At 36.8% G+C, this 15,445-nt stretch overlaps 1 pseudogene across 1 annotated transcript in view; it reads left to right on the forward strand.

The window, feature by feature from the left end:
- The window catches only part of LOC143871549 (uncharacterized), a 181,201-nt pseudogene that overhangs the window by 39,007 nt on the left and 126,749 nt on the right, over positions 1–15,445 (forward strand). Inside the window, exons 15-17 of the transcript XR_013246318.1 lie at positions 2,867–2,952; positions 3,521–3,714; positions 7,777–7,888. The product of XR_013246318.1 is annotated as an uncharacterized LOC143871549 (transcript). The remainder of the gene's footprint in view (positions 1–2,866; positions 2,953–3,520; positions 3,715–7,776; positions 7,889–15,445) is intronic.

Genomic DNA, 15,445 nt, shown 5'->3' on the forward strand with positions numbered 1-15,445 from the left:
GAAGGAGGCTTGCTATAGCTTAGAACAGGGACCCAAGATTGTTGAGGAGTGGGAACCAACTGCCCCAGGTTTGCTGAAAGTTAATTTGGATGGCTTTAGCATGGGAAACCCTGGGCCATTTGGCATTGGAGGAGTTCTCAGTGATAAGAATGGATCGGTGAGGTGGGCATTTGCGGGGCCCGTAGGGGTAGCCGACTTTAGTGAAGTGGCAGTGAAAGCTGCATATCAAGGAATAAACCTATTGGAGGTTGAAGACATGGATAAAGTGATAGTGGAAGGGCATTCTCTAAACTTGATAAAAAAATGGCTTAGAGGATCCCATTCGTATGCGTGGAGATTTGCTTCTCTTTTTCATGAGATCCAAGATAGGACGAGTGGTGCGAACATATCTTTCTGGCATGTTAGGAGATTGGCTAACAGTGTTGCCGATAGGCTTGCCAGGGATGGCATTTCCAAGGACGGCTTGGAGTTATTTGACTTCCTCCCTCCTTGAATCCTTGTTCTGTTTTTGTATTATTATTTCGATTATCTTATGCATGTATTGACCATCTCGGTCTTTGCTTGTTTTAATGAAATCTGCTTTTATTAAAAAGAAAACCATTTCCAAAATACAAGAAAGCCTTTTGTTCCCGAATTTCTGATTAGTCCACTTGAGTCAAAGATTGACCAAATTAGAAACATTCCCGGGAACTCTGATATTCTAAAGACTAAGAAAAGGCTTCTAGATATTGGAGGACTAATCATAGAGATAAATTAGATGATCGGGGGGTTCTTGTCAGAGGTGTTACAAAGAGAACAAGTCGTTTGATGTAACGACCCGGATTCGGGGCAAATTTTTAGACATAATTTTTTTTCATTTTTCCAAAATCCCAAAATCCGAGTTGCTACCCCAAAAGAGACACGATAAAACTCACAACTGCAAAAATACTAAACATCAATTCCTTTTTGAAATTACTTACCACCTACACTAAAATTCAAAAAGTTTTCCTGACATAACCTGAAAGTAACCAACTGAATAAAACAAACTAAGGCCTATTGCATGACAATGATAACTATTCAAACCTACAAGGCCACACGGACAAACAATCTTCCCTCGATCCCTTTAAGCTCCCTTATTTGTGTTTGTGTCATCTTGTCAACCTACAAAAATTGTAGTAAACTGAATGAGAGCAAGATCTTTTAGTGGCTCACAGAATAAGAGTAACAAAAAAGAAATTGTATTATAAAAATGTTTCTTATGACGATTGACGAATAGGCAACAAAATAGGAATAAGAACATGAGAATAGTAAGAGCATGGGAACGATAGCAAGAACATGAGAGCAAATAAAAGGGTTATCAACCAATCATGGTACAAGTAGACATACGGGTCGAATCCAGATCATCATATGTATATACACGGCCATCAATATCCATCACATATTGAAGTATGTGGCTCAAAATCACTGTGTGTGTGTGTGTTGTGTGTGTGTATAGCATCAATATACATCGCATACCGAAATAATGCGGCTCAAAATCATCATGTATATACATATGGTCAACAAATAATAAAATCATAAAACAAATATCTCAAACAGATATTTTCTTTTTGGCAGTTCTAAAATATAGGAACGAAAGACATGAACATAATCATCAGAAAACAGAACTATAATATCAAAGACATTAATGAAACCATTATTATATGAGTCACTATCACTTGCCTTGGATTTTTGGGTGAAGATTCTAGGTGAGATGCCCTATGTATCAATTGGAAAGTAGCATGTAAATGTGACATATCAAAGGGTGTCAATTTTATTATTCTAGTGTTTCAAGCTCTTTTCTAACTCAATTTGTTCTTCTCAATCCTATTCATTCTCTCTTGTTATAATTTATCCAAAGTTATTCCTATGTATAAACCTAAGTAATACCTTTCACCCTAAGTTCGATTTTCATAGCTATATCGTATTTCTTACAAAAACTCAGTGAGGCTTCAATTTAACCCCAAGTATTTATTCTTCAAAAAACAATTGTTACATCATATCCTAGTATTTTTTTTTTAATAAAAAATCTGATTTCTATTAAAAATCAAGATAAGTATAAATGTATCTGAGGGGTACCTCATATAGCTTATATGTATATAAGCTATAGATGTGTGTGTGTGTGTGTGTGTGTGTGTGTGTGTATATCACCTCTTTGTTTATGATTCCATTGCTTTAGAAGTTCTCTTTATTTTGATTAAACATTTTGGTTATGATTTACAAGAGTTGAGAGGTGATTTGCTTATCAACCAAAATCAGTCATTCCTTAAATGATGGGACTGGCATAAATGAGATTTTTCAGCAATAAGAAAGAAGCTAAAATGCTTTAGAAAAAAAGAGAATACAAAGGGGGGAAGTGGCCTCAAAAGAGAGACTGTCTGCTACAAAAGGGCCGATACTTCATGCAAAGTTGCCTTCTCGTGCTAGAGTATCTTTTTTTTTAATGGCCTCTTGCTAGAGTATCTTCCACATTTTTAGTACTTCTCCGTCTCAAAGCATTTCCCTACGGGGATAAAGATTGTCCATGATAATATACACTGGTCTCCACGGATTTGTACCAGTTCTCTTTGCCCAAGCAATTACATTTAAAAAAAAATTTGCTGGTGGATCATAAAGGAAGCTTCATGTTCATCTCACATTTAATTGGACATTTTTTATTTAATTTGGTTACCTTTTCCTTCATTTGGTTTTCATGTTTCCAATTCGTTGTACTAATTGTACCTAGTTAGTTGTTACCAAAACTGAGTTGTTGATGGTTTTTTATTACTTATTCAATTCATTCTTGGTCATTGTGACATGCCATTGTTTTCTTCTCGTCTATCAGGTCATGACATAAACTCTTGATGTGCAGGCATACGCCTCTTACATGAAAGGGACTCTTTTGTTTGAGCAAGATCAGAGTTGGGAAACTGCATTAATGAATTTCAAGAGTGCTAGGTATATCATTGTCGTTGATATTGATGTCATTATCTTTATTTTAATTTTGTAATAATTGCAGTGTCATTATACTGTACCGATTACTTTTAAGTCTTTCTGTTTTTAAATCACATCTTTTTGTTGAAAACATCGACTTGTTTTTTTTTTTTTTTTTCAAGATGTAATTGCTTGTGTTTCAACTTCTTTGTCTGTATTTGTTTCTAGTTCTTCCTAGTTTAGACACTACTTTCATTTAGTCTGAGTTGCTTATTTTTGTTAAAACATATTGTTAACTTACCAACTTCTCCAAAAGCTTAAGCTGTTGGAGAAAGGCGTTATTTATCTTTTATAATTTAACACTCCCCCGCACGTGTGGCCCACTTGGCAAACACGTGGCACATGTGGTCCCACTTTGGGCCGACCATCGCATGTGGATTTTTGCTATCCGGGAGGTTTGAACTCGACCTTTGGCTCTGACACCATGTTAACTTACCAACTTCTCCAAAAGCTTAAGCTGTTGGAGAAAGGCGTTATTTATCTTTTATACTTTAGCACTTATAAAGTGGGCTAACTCCTGTTAGATTGATAGGGCTGTTTATGAAGAACTTGGAAAATATGGTGACATAGAGAATCAAGTTTTGTGTCGTGAGGGTTGAAGAGCTAGAACCCAGCATAAGATATTGTTTGCACAAAGTTGGCAAATCAAGCATACAAACTTCTGAACTTTTGGATATTGGGAAAATGGAAGGACCTGCATTGGACCTTTTTAAAGCTAAGTTAGAGGTAAGATTACTCCCTTATGTCCCTAAAATTATGTTCTTTGCAAGATGAATCTGTTGATAATAATTATCTCAAGAATTTAAGCAGACAGTGGTCCCTTATTCAAGATATGTAACTTCATAAAATTCCAGAAATTGCAAATATTATATGTGAAGTCATGGTATATCAGTGATTTATTCTATGATTATGATGCTGCTTGTGTTTCTGCCAAATTGTTTTGTTCACTGAAAATGTTTCATTGTTAGTGTGTGGATACAAATTGCTCGACCATTTAAGGAAGAGTGGTTATCAGACTCAAGTTTCTAAAATTTCGGTTGCCATGGAAACAGAAACATTTTTGTTATGGTTGAAAGTTTCATTGGAAATCCAAACGAATGGAAACATATGCAAATGATAGAATTTTAATGTGAAATGCTAGATTAAACACAATTACACACTTAGAAACCATCACGTAAGCAAGACAGCCATCCATAATGGTTTAATAACATCAAACACAGTGAATTTCGTTGTCACGTATATTTGATAATTCAGTACATACAACATTTCACATGTAATTCATATAAATATGTATTCATAGTATGGACCACATTTCATATGCAATTCATATAAATATAATTATGTAACACATACTCATATAATATACCATTAATGTACTTACGAGTTTGATTTCAGTATGCATTTCGGTTTCAATATCGTTTCGGTGGGGATGGAAGTGTAAACATTTTGGTTGTCTCGTGTCGGTTTCGGTAGAAATTTAAAACCATGATCGGATTTAGTGTATGAACCACTTTGTAGTTGGTCCTACCATAAACAAATCATCTTTCTATTGGGCCCTATGATGGAGATGCCATATACCATTTGATCGAAGGACTGGAATTCAGATTTGTGTTCAGTTTTTCAACCTTCCATTTGCATGTCATTGTTTGAATCGTCAATAACATCCGATTAGTGCAATTATTAGGCTGTGGCATCTCCATGGTGTAGCCCATTGGATGAAAAATCGGGATCATGTTTTCATCATGTAGATGAGCCAATTATCGTTGTGTCATATAGGTACATCATCTTTTAAGTGTAATTTTCCTTAGAATAGTGACCCAGATTCTTTTGGAGTGTTTTATCTTTATGAAAATAAGAACATTATCATGTAAAGCTTGTTTACTCGATTAATTTAGATGAACGATAGCCAAGACCTGCACGAGTTGAATTCCAAATTTCTCATGTGATCTTGTATCATTTAACCGCAATAGGATGGTTAGAACAATAAAGAGTCCTGACAAGATCAAATAAAGGGGTCACATGGATGGGCTGGTTCCCAACTTGAGGTGTCATTTGTGTTATTCGCAGATTCTTCTAAATGGGTGAAGTGCCTGTGTCGGAGCATCTCAGATTCCATTACTTCATGATTCATGCTGACACTTCTATGTTTCTTTATTTGTTTTTTTCTGAATATTACTACCCCACCTTTGTAATTACCTCATGTTTTGAGTTTTTCCCCATCCTAATAGTGATTTTTTATATGAAAATGGAGCAATATATTTACTTAATTATTAGAATTTACAATATATTACTTCTTGTAACTACAATTTGATAATTGATTAGAATATTTTGGCGAATCCATTAATATTTCTTTTTGAAGTTTTGCCGAATTCGACACTCAATACCTGTGTTGGATTCCGACACTCATACCCTTACTGATGCAACATAGGGTGTCACCTTGTGGTGCTTACGTTAGCTTATGGTTGATTTGGAACAATTACATCAACAACATTTTCATGGATAATGCGAAGAACATGAAAACAACAAGAGAATGATAATGGGCAAATCGTTTGATTGAGAGATTTTCTGCAAGAAATTTTAGGAATCGTGGAGAACAAATGTGTGGATTTTGCCATTCAGAAAATAAAAACACATTACCATTCAAAAATAAATAAATAAATAAAAACAAATGCGTGGATGTTGGAAAGAAATTTCCAGTCAACAAGAGATAATAAAAATGCTCTACTGATTTTCCCACAACCATTTTTTGATAATGAGATGAACTCACCTTGTCTTTTATTATTGGATCAGTTGTAAAAACCTATTGCAGTTCCCAGAAAGCTCTCATCATCCGATTAAGAAGGAAAATACAAAGTGAGTTTGTTCTCATTATCAAAACTTAGTAATGCAAATATCAATGGCCTAAAAATGTCGAAATCTCCACCAAGTGTATGCTTAAACTCAATTTTTATGTGTGCTCCCTTGGTAAAATTATGCCAATGACTGGGTATAGGTGGCATGATTAGGATTAGATGGATGAAATTATGATGACTCTTTAGGGCATGTTGGTAATTAACGGTGCAAGTGAGGCTAAGTTTCTTGCAATCCAGTGAGATGTAAACCTCATTAAATATTGATGTGTATTGGAAGATACATCTGATTTAATTTCGAGATATCTAATACGAAGGGTGTATCATTTGCAAACCTGTATCATTTAACTTTTATGGTCATTGTTCGAGAAATATGCCATATCAAAGAATGCTAATTGATATGCCACGTGCATATTGCACATATATTGGAAGTCGAAAAATAACTATACTTCTTTTCTTTCAATGCTCAGAAAAGATTTCTTAAGCGTTTTGTCCTTTTGGAAGACTTCTCCAATGTGAAAAAACATTGTTTGATCCTCTAGTTTGCAAATAGGATGTAACCATCAAATTTAGGAAATTCTCATTTTTGAGTAAATGCTTTAAAAGTAATAATATGTGCTTCTTTTCTTTCTAACAGTTGGAAAAGATTTCTTAAGCGATTTTGAGGACTTATCCAATGCTTGTGAAAAAAGATTGTCTGATCCTTTAATTCGCAAATCAAAGCATCTATCCATCAAATTTAGGATTTTTTCATTCTTTTTGGTAAATGCTTTATTTTTTACCATTACCTAATTTTGTGACTCCTACATTCCAAGTATTCAACTATCTATTGTTTCTTAGGAGGTAGGTCTTTTCGACTATTTCGAAAGAGCAGCCTTTCTGAGCGTTATGGTAGGTGGTTGAATTTTTAGGGAGTCTAGTATGGGCTATAGGCATTAGGAGTGCTTCACCAAAAGGTAGTCGTAAGCTGACTGTTTCTGAGAGGAGCATCTTAGCGTGAATAATTTTGTTCACTACTAGAAAATGTAATGGTGGTCTTTTTCATTCAAATGTGGGTGTGACTTTGAATTATTATGTTCTGCCAATATCTCACTGTAGGTGACTGTTCCCAAGATTGGGGATGTGATACACCAACATCCTTAGATATCCTTGTCATTTCATTTGAACCTCGTGGAGGGCAATTTCTTAAACTTCAGCATAGTAAGAAAGTCCACTCAACTAGGAGGATTAGCTTATGATGTGATGAGATCATTTTCATTTTTTTTTCTCCCATTCACTTCCTGAGGTCATTTGTATCCAGGTGTTTGTTTGTCTCAGGAACTGGTGAATCTAGGGACTGGCCTCCTTTCATGTCCAATGTGGAATCATCCCCCTTTTAGTTAGGTGTCTTAGATCCCTAAATGACAGAAATGGCTTTGATGTTCGCACTAGTTTCAGTCTCTTGGTGATTGTAAATTTGTAATAAAGTGTCCAATATAACATTACTTATATTTCTTATGTTTTTTTATTAATTTTAGTTGTACACGTGTTCCTAAATTTGGTGAGGTCTTTTCAAATGCTGAATTCTGTACAAAGATTATAACTCACCCCATTTCATAGGCTATGCTACATCAATCTCTGCAGAACTTAGTACTTGCAAAAACTTCTCTGTAACTTATTTTCATATACATACTCTGAAGTTGACATTCAAAAAAAAAAGTTGAGATGTTTTTCTGTTGATTTTCTTCTCCACATTACCATTCAAAAAAATAAAAAATAAAAATAATTCTGTCTCCACTTTCTGGTTCTTCTCATAATAATACCAAAGATTTTTTTTTATTTGAATGGCCATAATAATACCAAAGTTATACTGGTATGCTGGAGTAGTAGTTGACATTTTCGATCGTATAACCTAATGGCACGTTCTGAAAACATTTTCTGCATTATTTGTTGTTTGCAGGCTGTTATGGCTGAGGCAAGGTCCCAACAGGCAGCATCTATGACCGAGTTTAATTGGCTTGGTCATAGGTTTCCAATAACCAATGCTAAGACTCGGGTTTCAATTTTAAAAGGTTCGTGCTAATCCTTGTTATTTCGATTGGTGGAAGAGTTACTATTGGAAATCAAATCGTTTCTAAGACTATTTCTACCGTTTAAATTTGATATTGTCTCTTTGAAACGATTTAGTTGTACTGTGTTTGACTTGATAGGTGTGTAATTCCTGATAATGTGCATTAATACGAGGGATTTGCTAGATGCATCGCAAAAGGCATTTCGCGGGTGTAGACACCCCATTTTGACCGTGCCCTGCACCTCCTTGTTTTGTGCATAACTTTTTCAAACCAGTGTGTATGGACCCCAAATTGCACCCTGGGCTAGCTTAGGGTCCCACCAAGGTTCCTGTAAATTTTCGTCGAGATCTGAGCTGATTCGCCTAGTGAGCAAGCCTCGATAGAGTCGCGGTGCAAATTCAGAAGGGGAGTGGATTGTCCATTCAGGAAGGTGCCCATATCAATCCAGAAAAGAAGAAAAGACAAGTTGGGCTGTGCAAATTTCAAAATTTGAGGTGCCAATATCATTCCCTACAAGAAGAAAGTGATTTGTTTTACTCTTGTCATTACCCGAGCCACCCCCTTTTTAATGTACAAGAATAGTCAAAAATATTTTGGGGGGCTGTCCAAGTAAAGAAAAGGGGTGCAAAAATATATCAAGGGGAATGATAAATACACTGCACAAGAGGTTGTTCATAGAAAGAATTAAGGGGGGCCAAAAGAGTAGTCATCAATTACACTAGCAGGTGCTATCATAAAAAAAAGAGAGGGGGTTGAATATATCACTTCTTATTAATCCTAAGATATAGAGCCTCATGCCCATGCAAGTGATGGCAGTTTGCATCACCGGGTGATTAAGCCATTTGGTTGTTGGGCTCAAAATCAAGAGGGCCATGCCCCAAATTTATTTACACTGGATGATCTAAACCATGTATTTTGGGGCTCAAAAAAAAGTAGGCAATATACCAAATTGATTTACATAGGATGATTTTGAATTGACAATCGGTGTTGGGCAGCAATGAGTTTTGGGCCATCTCTTGGATTATCTCTTTTGAATCAAGGGCTAGGATTTTTTTAAAAAAGAAAAAAGAAACAAAGCTAGCCATAAAAGAGAGTATGGTCGGTTCATGAAGAAGGGGGCTGAATTATTGTAACGGGGGTGTGTCTATACCAATTCACACACACAATTGATTAAGGAGTAAAAGAAGGGTCAAAAGGGTGCAAATATTGGAAATGGGGTGTGCTGAAATCGGCAAACACCCTAGCCATAAGAGGCCATCCGATTAGAGCATTTGGGAGGGGGTCTTCATTTCTATTTTTTTTTACAACAGAGAGGTGCCTCTCGTGTTCGTTCAAAACAGAGAGATTGAAAAGTGGGGTGACATAAAGAGGGAGGGGGTGCCCATTCAGCAAGAAAAAATTAATTTTTCCCATTCCCTATAAAAATCAAGAGAAGGATCGAGAAAGGGTCTCTCATTTTCGTTGAAAATTTAGAAAGCAGAGAGAGAGAGAGAGAGAGAGAGAGAGAGAGAGAGAGAGAGAGAAGAAATAGATCTCCGATCATCTTCTTCTTCGGAGATCTCGCCGGAGATCCAACTGTTCCACCTCTTCCTCAACATCTACTATTTCAGGTCCTTTTTCATTTCTTTAATTTTTTTTTATTCCCTCTAAAAACCTTGTCTGTGTAAATGCAAAACCCATCGCCAACACTTCTAAACCCATTTCTACCTTTTTCTCCGATCAAAATCTGTCTTCTCCGGCGGGATTTCACTCTCCGGCCGGTCTCATCAACACCTCCATTATCACAGATCCAAATCCCTCATACTTTTATTTCCTTTCCTGCTTTGGTCCAACCTGTATCCAAGATCTCTTACCTTTCAAAACCCCAAATCTGACCCCATCATCAGCATTTGTGACGGATTTCACCAGATCTGGTGACCTTGTGTAAATCCGACGGATCTCTAGTGTATTCCCATGCTCCGGCCACCTGCTCCAATTCCCCATTTGTAGCCCATCCATTTTCGTTTTCTAGATTTTATTAAAGCTAAGAGGAATCTGCAAATCAAGAAAATTAAAGAGAGATCTGAGAGGTTTAGGCTAAAAATCAGAGAGTAGAGGGAGAGATCCGAGAGATTTGAGCTGAAAATCTAAGTGTAGAGAGAGGGAACTGAGTGAGAAATATAGAAAGAAAGAGAAAGAGATTCTGAGCATTGACTTCATTGTGCCATTAGTCCCGACAGCATCATCTTCTCCGGCGTGCATTTCTGTCAATCGGCAAACTCACCGTGGGCGATCTAGGATCCGGTCGCTGTTTCAAGGTCCAATCCGAATCAATTCTGTAATCTCGGCCATTTTGCAAATTCCGATCATAGTCAGCCATCATCTCCGGCAATTGTACAATTTTCGGTGCTAATTCTATTCTTTTCCTTGCTAGTTTTCTCTAAATTTACTTCATCCTGGGTATATTGCATGGATTTGGTTTATTTTCTTATGGTTCACTGCTTAAATTTTCAATGAAACTTGTTATAATCATCGAAATGGATTTCAGGATATCATTCATTTTCTCTGGTAGAATAAGAGCAATTTGTTTGGCTAAATGGAGCTTTGTGATAGTAGTTCCAGATTGGTTTTTTTTTACAAGACTTTTGAGCCTACTTAAATAATGTTGAGGATCGAAGTGCTATGGCTTTCCCTTTTGATATTCAGATTGTTCAAGGATGTGAAAATGTTGGATAGTTTAAGGGTTTAATATTTTTAGATTAGGAGGAGTAAGTGGAATTTGGGCATTGTCTAGTATGACAGTTATGGTGTTCTGAATCATTACAATACATATCTCTAATCAATTCTTATTACTTCCCTCAGAATTTGTTTTGTATACCCTCAATCCCTGTGCCACAATGAATATTAGATTTTAATCTTTCTTAACATTCAATAAGTTACGGTTTTTTTTTTTAGTCTAATGCATCCCATCGAGTTCTTGGGCATTTTTGTTGACTTGGAACACATGTGTCCTCCTCCTCTAGTTCCCAGTACACCAGTACTAGACTTATGCACTTTATTTTTACTTCGGGTCATTAATATTTCCATCATCATGTTTAGGCTGCAGGGAAAGTTTCTTCTTTTTGATCGGTTTTGCTGAATTGTTGAAATAAGATGGAAAAGGTGAAGCAAGTAGGATAAGGATTATCATTCGATTGGGCGATGAAGGCGCTAGCCCAAGCCCATCCTTAGGAGACTTGCTCAGTCTAAGTAATGCTTTTCTTTTTATTTGGTAGACTTTCCAAGTCTTTCAAATACCTTTAGATAGAGTTTTTCCCTCTTTTGTTTAAGAGACCTGCCCAGTCTCGTTGATCCTTTGTCTACATCCTTTGTGTATAGGAGGCATATCGAGCCTCATTTAGAGCCTACCCTCAGGATGGTTGCCTTGTTTTGACAGATAGTGTACCCCTAGGAGGCATGCCTTGCCTCATTTGTGGAGCCCCTATTTGGAGACAAGCCTTGTCTCATTTGAGGGTTCCCATTTTTAGAAGACTTGCTTAGCCTCATATTGAAGCCCTTCTTTGTGTTTTATGGCTCACCGTTTTTGCACTTGAATCTGCACAAGTTGATGCCCCTTGTTATGCACCAAAATTTATAAAAATCAGAAATATCATTGCATGCATTTGTATAATTTGTTGAAAATTTAATATTCTTCTTTCATGTTAAGTTTTGAGTTAGGTTCTGAAGATGAATGGACTATTCAGGTAAGAATATCTTGAAAGCTTATTATACTCATTCATTTTCATTTAAATAAATTGTTTAATAGGAAGAAGGAGATCAGATGACTACTCTATTCGATATTATCGACATGAGTACTGTCTGATTTCAAGGCGGGATATAGAAATATTATCATGTGTATTTGATATCAGATGATTACTTTGGCATCATCTGATTTCATTGGAGTCCCCGTATCGGGGTTTGTGGTTGGCTTTGAAGTGTTTGAATATTGTGTTTACTTTATTAGGCTATCCAGCGGCTGGTCTGGACTAATTAATGTTGTTTATCATTTTATGATTGCTATTCTTGCAGATTGTGCACTCTTTAGTTGTAAATTCTTCTTTGCTTAGTACTTGATTTGTTTATATAAGATTTGAATGGTAATTTGAGATTGCCTAGTAGCTCTTTTCTGCTCTCTTAATGGGCTAGTGCAGTCTTCTAGACTTCTTTAGATACTAGAACCTGTTTTAGGAGACATATTTTGTCTCGTTAGGCAATCCTCCTTTGGAGGCAAGCTTTTTTCCTTTTAGCTTAACCTCAGGGAGGTTGCTTTGATTTTGATAAATGATGTACCCATAGGAGGCATGCCTTGCCTCATTTAGAGAGCCTTTGAATCATTCGTTTGTGTGGTGATGTTATCGGGGGAGTCTTTGACTCATTTGATCTTTATTGATGTTATTAGGGAGTCATCTGTCTTTAGTTGTTGTCAGTGGAGTCTTTGACTCGTGTTTCCATCTCTTTTAGAGAGTCTTTGACTCATCTGTCTTTAGTTGTTGTCAGTGGAGTCTTTGACTCGTATTTCCATCTCTTTTAGAGAGTCTTTGACTCATCTGTCTTTAGTTGTTATCAGTGGAGTCTTTGACTCGTGTTTCCATCTCTTTTAGAGAGTCTTTGACTCATATATCCTTTAGTTGGTGTTAGTGGAATCTTTGACTCGTGTTTTCATCTCTTTTAGAGAGTCTTTGACTCATTTATCCTTTAGTTGGTGTTATTGGAGTCTTTGACTCGTGTTTCTTTTCCTTTAGAGAGTCTTTGACTCATTTATCTTTTAGTTGGTGTCATTGGAGTCTTTGACTCGTGTTTCCATTTTTTATTTTTTATTTTTAGAAAGTCTTTGACTCAATAGTTTCATTTGCAGTATTATTAGATAGTCTTTGACTTCGTTATCTCATTTCAGTGTTATCAGTTGCTCCTATTAGAGAGTCTTTGACTCGTTTATCCTTTAATCGCTTTTATTAGAGAGTCTTTGACTCATTTATTCTTCAGTTACTGTCATTAGAGAGTCTTTGACTCATTTGCTCTTATAATAGTATTATTAGAGCATAGTTTCCCCTGTACACCCTAGGATTTGTCCCTAGGATGTTGTTTTGTATATTCCCTCCGGTCTTTGGCCAAAATGGTGAAAACATCTGAAAAACCTTAAAAAGCCTAAAGTGTTGAGTGTTTTAGAATTAGTAGTTAGAGAGTTCGTTTCGAACTACGTTGGCTTGATCCTCTTTCACGAGGTACGTAGTGCAGCTTGGGATTCATGTCCCAAGTCCAGCCAAACTTTTTTGTAAATAATAGTTTAAACTTTCTTCCAAAACCTTTAAAATCTTGTTTTCAAAAGATCTTCCTCTAGAGTTAGGAGTTTCTCCTAGATAGAGAGTTTTAGAGTTAGGGTTTTTCTTTTGATAGGTTGTTTGATTGTTTGTTTGCTGTGTGCTTGTTTTAGAGTTAGGGGTCTGTCCTAGAGTTATAGGAGCGCCTCCGTCCGGTCAGTTGGCAATTCACATCGCCGACTGATGACTAGGTCTTGGATACGTTAGCGATCCCTTGGTTTTCCTTAGGACACACAGCCTAGTTACACATAGGTTGTAGGAACCACCTGCATTAGCCTAGGGCTAATCTGCATTTAGTTAGGGCATATAGGGTGTCCTAAAATCCACAATTCACTGGAATTTAAATAATCGTACAATAAACTTTAATAATTGGTCCGGTCTTTTAGATCGAGTTTAGGATAGAGGGCTAGGTGTCTTAGGCATCATAGCTTAGAATAGGCGCGAAGAACTACGTTGCCTTGATTCTCGTGGAGGCGGGGATACGTAGGCTTCTTTGGATGAATACCAGACCATCCGAGGACTCGGGCTAATAATTTAGAGTCTTAGGATTTATTATGTTGTTATTATATGTTTTGATGTGTCTTCTTACTTTCTCGTACTGATCCTATACCTTTTGCTGTAGCTTGCATGTGTTTGCACATCAGAACTTAGACACCCATTAGGTTTGTCACTCATAACCTAGCTATGCTTAGGTGGCACATCTTTCATTTTATTTTATATGTGTTTATTATCTTTATCCTCAGGAAATGCATGCTTAGGTAGACGATTCTTGAGGATTGTTCCCATTTCAGATGATTTTTACCCAAACTTCTTTGGAGTTAATAATAAATGGCATAAGAGACCAAGTGCTTGCACTCGGACGAATCGGGGGTGCTCTCAGACCTTCCCCATTCGTAACCAGGCACGAACCCATATATATTTCTGGTTATCCATTGCACAGAGGATTTGATTTTAGGGTTCCACGGCATATCCATGGATGGCGACTCTGAGTTTATTTCAGGTATGTCTCGGTTTCGAACCTCGGTTCCGGATCGAGACATATCTCTTTCTTTTATATCGCCACTCGTGCTATGCTATGAGGGTGGCATCTGTTTTGAGAGTTCCTTGGTAGAGCTCTCCTTTACACGTGGATGATCCAGAGAGGGTGTAGGGGACCCGTTCCCTCGCCGCCTATCTCGGATCGGGGTCCACAGCGGGTGGTCTGACCAGCCACCTCGTGAATTGAGACAACAGCTTTTGTCTCCATTCACGAGGTGGCTGGTCTGACTTGCGACAGACCAGCCACGAAATGCCTTTTGCGATGGACGCTAGCAATTCCCTTGATACAATGAGTAGCACAATACTGAAGAATTGAACTACATTGATGATTTCTTTCTATGCTACCTAGCTGGAGGCTCCCCTCTTTCAAACTAGCAATTTTGCAAGACTAAATTGATGATATATATTGAACTGGAATGTCATCAGGGAAGTAGTTGTTCTGACTGCCTGGCAGTCCTCTTTGCTGTGTTATGTGTTTGTTTACTTGTTTATTCTAATAGAGGCTTTCGATGTACTGATTCAAACAATAAAAGGGAACAATTTTTATGTGATACCTATAGTGCTTGCCAAGTCTCAAATATTTTTTATTTTCAGAACTTTCAAAACTTCCTCTAAAATGTGATGGAAGCAGCAGAATATAGAAGTTATATAAACTACTTGCTGTCACTTAACCCAGGAAATTTCAGTTCGCCGATTGAATTCTCCCTGAAATTTCAGACTTTTGACACTCAAAGTCTCGGACTAAGGACTGAATTCTTCATAAACAGCTAGAAGTGAAAGAAAAGACATGGCAAAAATGAAAATGAAAAATATCATCCAGGAAATAAAATAAGCATACAAATATTGGCACTACCATGTTTTGATAATTGCACAAACTGACCTTGTCTTTTCTTATTTAATTGCCTTCTGAGAGTGAGAATTGTAATAACTTTTGACAGTTGGTGAAATAATAAAAGACAATGTGAGCTTGTGCAATTATCAACACATGGTAGTGCCAATGTCTGTGGCCTAAAATAAATATTCTCTGAAAGTTGACAAAAAAGGCCGTGAAATTCCTCCCATATGGGCTTCCGATAGGCTGAAATTACCCTCTATTGCACCTAAACTCATAACCGCACTAAACTTAAGGAACACGTACTAATGCAATAATCAAGTGAAACTTAAGTTTCTGATTTAAATTAAA

This window comes from Tasmannia lanceolata, unplaced genomic scaffold, assembly GCF_043159265.1.
Source record: "Tasmannia lanceolata isolate RefF3 unplaced genomic scaffold, GAP_Taslan_0.1 ptg000002l, whole genome shotgun sequence".
In the NCBI taxonomy this organism is placed as follows: Eukaryota; Viridiplantae; Streptophyta; class Magnoliopsida; order Canellales; family Winteraceae; genus Tasmannia; species Tasmannia lanceolata.